The sequence below is a fragment of the Pipistrellus kuhlii genome, unplaced genomic scaffold, assembly GCF_014108245.1.
Source record: "Pipistrellus kuhlii isolate mPipKuh1 unplaced genomic scaffold, mPipKuh1.p scaffold_m20_p_3, whole genome shotgun sequence".
NCBI classification, from domain to species: Eukaryota; Metazoa; Chordata; class Mammalia; order Chiroptera; family Vespertilionidae; genus Pipistrellus; species Pipistrellus kuhlii.
The window spans coordinates 43,670,191-43,676,190 of record NW_023425529.1 but is presented as its reverse complement, the minus strand read 5'-3'; the positions used below and the strand labels follow the sequence as shown (position 1 = coordinate 43,676,190).

Sequence of the window (6,000 nt, the reverse complement as noted above, 5' to 3'; positions counted from 1 at the left end):
TGGGACACCGGGCACCACCCTCTCAGGAGCTCCGGGATGCGGTGGGAGGGCATGAGTCCGTCCTGGGAGAACAGAGGCTGGGAGTCCAGCCTAGCCTAACACCCTCAGGTCAGGCTGGGTCCTCACTAAGGCTCCAGGGCCGGGTCAGAACCACGTGACCCAGAGGGGGGTCAAAGAGCAGAGTTAGAGGAAGGCCAGAGCAAAGATAATAGAGCCAGACCCATACAGAGGTGTCCAGTGCCCAGAAAGAGAGCAATGTGGGGGAGCATTTCACAATCTCTGACAGAGAATGTCCTTCTTCTGAGAAAGACAGGTGTCAAATAAGGCCCATGACGAGAACGGTGGCAACTGGAGCAATGGCAGTGAAAATGAGCCCCGAGTGTCTGTAAATGCTATAGAAAGTCTTATTTAGGAATTTAAACCCCAGAAAGCCTCTAGTGTGAAAGAAAGGGAGGCGGGGGTTAGAGGATTGGTCAGCTACTTGGAGTCAGGGGAGACAGGTGACCATGCCCAGAGAGTGGGGACACCTCCTTTTCTACTCCTTGGGAATGTCCCTCTCACCACTCTCCTGATGGAGTGTAGCTGGGCAAGATCTGCATGCTGCACTGACCTTGTCTCTCTGGACTCCATCCCTGGAAAACCTCTGGCCCCCTACCATGGGGTCCCAGATCAGAAAACAAGATTATTTTTTCATCCGGCTGTTAATCCCTAAGTGGCTTCCCTGCCTGTCCCAGATCACGCCAGAACTGTCTTCTTGCTCAGATCTTCTCATCCAGACGCCTGCTCACAGGTCTTATGGAATGAGAAATACAAATCACTTAGCCCAGCTGGTGTGGCTCAGTGGTTGAGCATCGACCAGTTACAGGTCAGGGCACATGCCTGGGTTGTGGGCTCAGTTCCTGGTGGGGGGGCATGTGGGTAGCAGCCCATGGATGATTGTCTCTCATCATTGATGTTTCTATCTCTCTCTCCCTCTCCCTTCTTCTCTAAAATCAATAACAATATACTTTTAAAAAGAAATACAAATCATTTAGATGTCAAAACAAAAGAAAGACAATGTGGGTAGTCTAAGATTCTGCCATAGAAAACGTCCACATTGTTGGCTATGTGCAGTCAACTATGCTACTTCTCTGTTACTGAGATAAGGACCCAAAGATACCATCACAGAATCTTAGAGCGGGACCCGACCAGGGAGCAGCGCTGGAGGGATGGATGATTCAGAGCTTGGGCTTAGGAATTGAATTGACCTGGATTCTAGAACCAGCCCTGCCAGTATAATATGCTCAGTGGTTCTCAGAACTGAGTGTGTACACCAGAATCACGTGGGGGACTTTCAAAAACACAAATCTCCGGGCCCCATCCCCAGAGATCCGGATTACTCAGGTCTGGGGTGGGACCTAAGAATCGACGTGTCTAACAAACTCTCTGGTGCTGCTGCTGATGCTGCTGGTCCAGGAACCACGCCTGGAGCATCGCTGTGCCTGAGTGATCAGCCACCTACCGAGTGTAATCTGGACCATAACTGCAGGTATTTGTGGTTTACCTAATCCTGGCAGAGGGAGCCCTCTGCATCGTTCGAGGCACACGTTCATAACTGCTCTGGCTGTCGGATGGAAGAGGGGAGTCCTGTGCCCCAGACACCCGGACCAGCAGATGCAAACCTGGGACAGAGCCCCCGGCTCCTCGCTGCCGGCGGCGTTTGAACCCTGCAGCGCCCTCTCTCTCCGCCTCGGGCTCCGGACGCTCCGCCGCCGCCACCAGGAGGCGGTCCCCGCCCCCGCCGCCCGCGCCCCGCCGGCTGCACCGCCGCGGCCGGGCGTCTCTGGCCCGGACCTCCGATCTCCGGCGGCGCGGAGAGCCAGGGCTGTCAGACGGAAGAGGTAATTTGCAGACTGCACCCCGGGGTGGGCTGAGCTCCGGAGACACCGGGCTCCCGGCCGCGGCCGGCAGGCGGAGGGGGGGATGCGAGGGCCCGGGGCCCCGGGAGCCGCGCCGGGCGTGGAGCGGTGCGGCCGCAGCGGCGATCGGGGCCGCCGGCACCTGGCCTGGAGGGGGCGGGTAGAGCGCGCCCCGGAGTTCGCAGGCCCGGCCCCGGCCCCGCCCTCCAGGACGTCCCGTCGGAAAAGCCTGAGCTGCTCGGCGGCGCGGCTGCGGCTCTGCCTGGGCGCCACAGGTAAGCGGCAGGGGCGGCCCACGACCCTCACCAGCCCCCCTCCATTCCACCCCCGGGGTCCTCCCCCACCCCTGCGACCCTCCCCCTGACTGGGGGCCCAGAGCTGTCCCCCTTCTGGGAACTTCCCTCCAGTCCCTGCCGAGCCTCTTCTCCTCCTCTTCCTCACCACCATCCCCCACAGTGAAAGGGAGAGGGTGGGCCAGACTGGCCCCAAGCTGTCCTCGTGGCCTCTAGCTTCCCCCTCGGCAGGATCCCCCTCCACCTGTGTGCCTTCCTTCGAGGATGGATGGGGGGGAAGCTCAGACCTCTGTGGCTGGTGAGGGTGGGCGGGCTGGGGGAGGGACAAGCCATAGCACCCCCTCCGGGGCTCTGCACCTCTCCCCTGCACCCCTCCATGCTGCCGCCCACGCCAGGGTGCCGGGTCTCTCAGGCTGGGCTACCCCGTGTGGCCCCCTCCCACACACACACACCGGAGGTCCTCCAGAGAGGCCCCCTCCCTCCCCCAGGGCCCTGTCGCCCTGAGCAGAGAGGCGAGCGGAGAGAAGCCTCCTGGCGGGGCCATCTGGGATGCCCTCCCTCTGGAGGCTCGGGCCGGTGCAGATGGAGCTGTGTGGTGTTGTGGGAGGGAGTCTCGTGTGCATTCATGACTGTGACTGTCACCCACTTCCCGATTCCCCCGTCATTTGTTCCGAGCCCAGGCTGGCCAAAAGGAGAAACTGCTCCTTACGCCGCCTAGACCCTGACTTCAGCAGAGGGTAGGACCGAGCTCTCCTGGGGGGGCTGAGGGGGTGGGGGAGACCCTGGGTCCGTGTTCATTTAACCAGAGATGAGTGTACACGACCCAGGCCCTGTTCTCACAGGGAGACCGGCCTCCCTGCCCGTCACGGGAAGGGTAGAAAGGATGAGATGGCAAATGGATGTGATGAATAACACGCTCTAAGGTGAGGGGTTTAAAAGATACTTGGCTTCACGTTATCCAGCAGAAGTCAGTGTCACTGCCGGCACTTCCCTAGCTGCTGTTCCTCAGGAAAGCCATCTGCTTTGGGTACCCAGAGGTCACGCTTTAAGGGGCACAGGGCAGGGCTGTCCAGTGGAAGAGGTGGTCTGGAGCTGGTGGGAGGAACCATGAAGGATCCGGGGCTGCCCAAGATGGCCTCGTCCTGGGTAATCATTGCCCACAGTTGGCGGGACAGCTGACTCCCACCGAGGCAGCACAGAAGAGCTCGGGCAAGCAAGGGGAGGTCCTGATCCATGTCAGACGCCCTGTGAGATCAGAAGCATCTTAGCCGGAGTTCAGGAGGGAGAAACCTGGGCAGGAAATGTGACCTTGGGTTTAGTCAGGTAGCCATGTCCTAGACCAGAAGCCAAGAGGGGCAGCTAACCTAGCTCCCAAGGCCTCCCAGGGGGACGAGGCAGTGGGGTAAGGAGCTGGTTCAGGCCTGACGCTGATTTCGCCGTCTAACCTTGGCCAACGCACATAAACACTCCCCCGGTGGGGAGTGAATGAGAAGGTGTAGGGAAAGTGCTTTGGCAAAGCTCCAAGCACCAGCCAAATGCAAGGCATTGTGGGGTCATGGTTACGGCAGTGAGTGGGCTTCCGAGAGACGTGGGCCTGAGTGCAAATCCTGCCTCTGCTACTTCCTGGTTGTGTGACTTCAGTCAAGTTGCTTTATCTCCCTGTGCTTCCGTTTCCTTCTGTGTAAAAAACGGAGAAGATAACTGTTACCTGACTTGACGTGGTGAGTAGTAATTTAAAAAAGTGGTGGTGCTGTCCTGAACTCTGGCTCCCAGACATAGCCCGGCATCTGTCTAGAAGTGGAGCTGAGGACCAGGGTAGGTGTCTGCACACCGGCGGGCCCGGCGAATGGCTGTGCCGAAGATGTGGGTGAACTTAGCTCTTCCTGCGGCCCTCTGCTCCTCTCCGGGAAAGCCCAAAGTGTCCGTTCTCGTTCGATGGGAATGAGAGTGAGGGCTTGGATAAAGGAGAGGTCAAGTACAGGGCAGTGCCTGTCTCTGTGTGGAGCTCAGTGCCGTAATTGTGCCATGTAAGAGGCTTGCGCAGTGAACAAGGATGGGTTCAGTCTGGGGAGGAAAAGGGCTGTTAGAAGACTCTTGTGGCACCTAAGAGCCCTGCGGGGTCAGACTATTCTCCTGTGCTGTGTGCAACCTGGTCCCCAGCCCTGCAGAGAGGACTGAAGAAGGAAGAAACCCAAACCTCACCCTCAGCTCCACACCTGACATGTAACAGAGAACAAAAGACAGGCCGATGAGAAGACCTCGGGGCAGAGGGCTGCTACAGGGCCTGGAAGGCTAGGTGGATTGCACTCCAGAGGCAGAAGATTGGGACCAGGATGTAAGGACTGCGAAGGAGAACGAAAATAGCATCTAAGAGGCCTAGTGTCTAGGCCTGTTGGTTCTTCCCCATAAAATCTTGTGGGGAAGTCCCACATGGAGAAACATGGGTAGTGAAACTTGGAAACGAATACACCTCCATCCCAGGGGCAATAAGATGCACCTGAGCCTAAGAAGCCCTCTTGGAGGAGGGCAGTTTCCAGTGAGAATTTGGAAAAGAAAAGCGGTTTGCTTAGCAAAAACACGAGGGGGAATCTCTGAAGAGGAAAAGATAACCAGTGAGGGTGCTAGCAAACAGGAAGCAGATTGCCCAGGCCGTGTAGAAACACGCAGTCAGATGGTGCTAAAGAAATGTATAAGCACGGCTGTTCCGATTGCGTAAGGGAGAGAGGCCTGAGGCGAAGGCGGAGGGCAGGCAGCTTCTGCTTATCCTACAGATGTTGGGTGATAAGGGCTGTTCTCGGGAGAGTTTTGAGTGGAGAGGAAGAGGAGGATCCAGGAGGCAGGGAATGAATCAGCAGAATTTAACAGTGGGCGGGGTCAACCTGAAATTGAGGAGGGATTCGAACTACACACCTGGTTGTGGGGCCTGGTCAGAGGCTGTTCCTAGGATGTCGATGCTACTGGCTGCCGTGGGGGAAGTGGGCAGGCTGGCTGGGTTCAGGGGTAGGACACAGACCCCGAGTTCTGGGGGGGGGGGCGGGGGGGGGCGTGGTGAGTATCTGGTGGACCTGCGTAGAAGGCCTACAGCCAGGAGCAGACTGTGGGGTGAGGAGAGAAGGAAAAACGTCAGTTCTGTCCTCTCCTGTCACCCCCAGCCCAATCTGGTGACCAGTCTAAGTCTTCAGAAATGCCTCTCTTAACATTCCCTCTGTCCACTGCCCCAACTCACAGATGTTAAAACTCAATTTAAGTTCGCTCTCGTTCCCTCCCTCTCCCTCCCTCTCTCTCTCTCTCTCTCTCTCTCTCTCTCTCTCTTTCTCTCTTTCTCTCTCGCCTTCTCCCAAGCCCAGCCTGTCACCAGAGTTTAGAATAGGGGTGTCGAACTCAATCAGAGAAGGGGCCAAAATCTAAAATCCAGCCTAAATCGCGGGCCGAATGGTTTACTGAACAGTCATAAACTGTCATTGTGATGGAAACGCAGCGGAGTGCAGTGATGACAGCGCAGTGCGGGCCACATTGCAAGGCCTGGCGGGACGGATTTGGCCCGCGGGCCTTGTGTTTGACACGTGTGGTTTAGAAGATCCCACCTCACGCCCACCTGAAGGCTCCTCTTTCATCCCTGGATTCCCAGGAGACCAGTCTCCACGCTCCGTTTGCGCACAGCTGCCCCACCTGGAAGTAACGCCAGTGAAAGGTTGTGAGCTCGCTCTTGAACTTCCTCTTTGATTACACATTCTTTTTATCTTCAAGGGCTTTTACAAATTTGTCGTAAAATCAGCAAATATTTATTGAGTGTCAGGCACTGTTCTAGG

General features: G+C 57.2%; 1 protein-coding gene across 7 annotated transcripts in view; it reads left to right on the top strand.

Moving 5' to 3' along the window:
- Positions 1 to 2,026: 2,026 nt before the first annotated feature.
- The window catches only part of GALNT6 (polypeptide N-acetylgalactosaminyltransferase 6), a 32,802-nt gene continuing 28,828 nt past the window's right edge, over positions 2,027 to 6,000 (top strand). The window contains exon 1 of one of the 7 annotated variants that reach the window (XM_036456088.2): positions 2,027 to 2,173. The gene's annotated coding sequence lies outside the window, so the exon portion shown is untranslated. Of the gene's footprint in view, positions 2,174 to 3,580; positions 3,920 to 6,000 lie in introns of those variants that run through there. The other 6 variants (XM_045587990.1, XM_045587989.1, XM_045587987.1 and 3 more) reach the window with 6 other exon arrangements.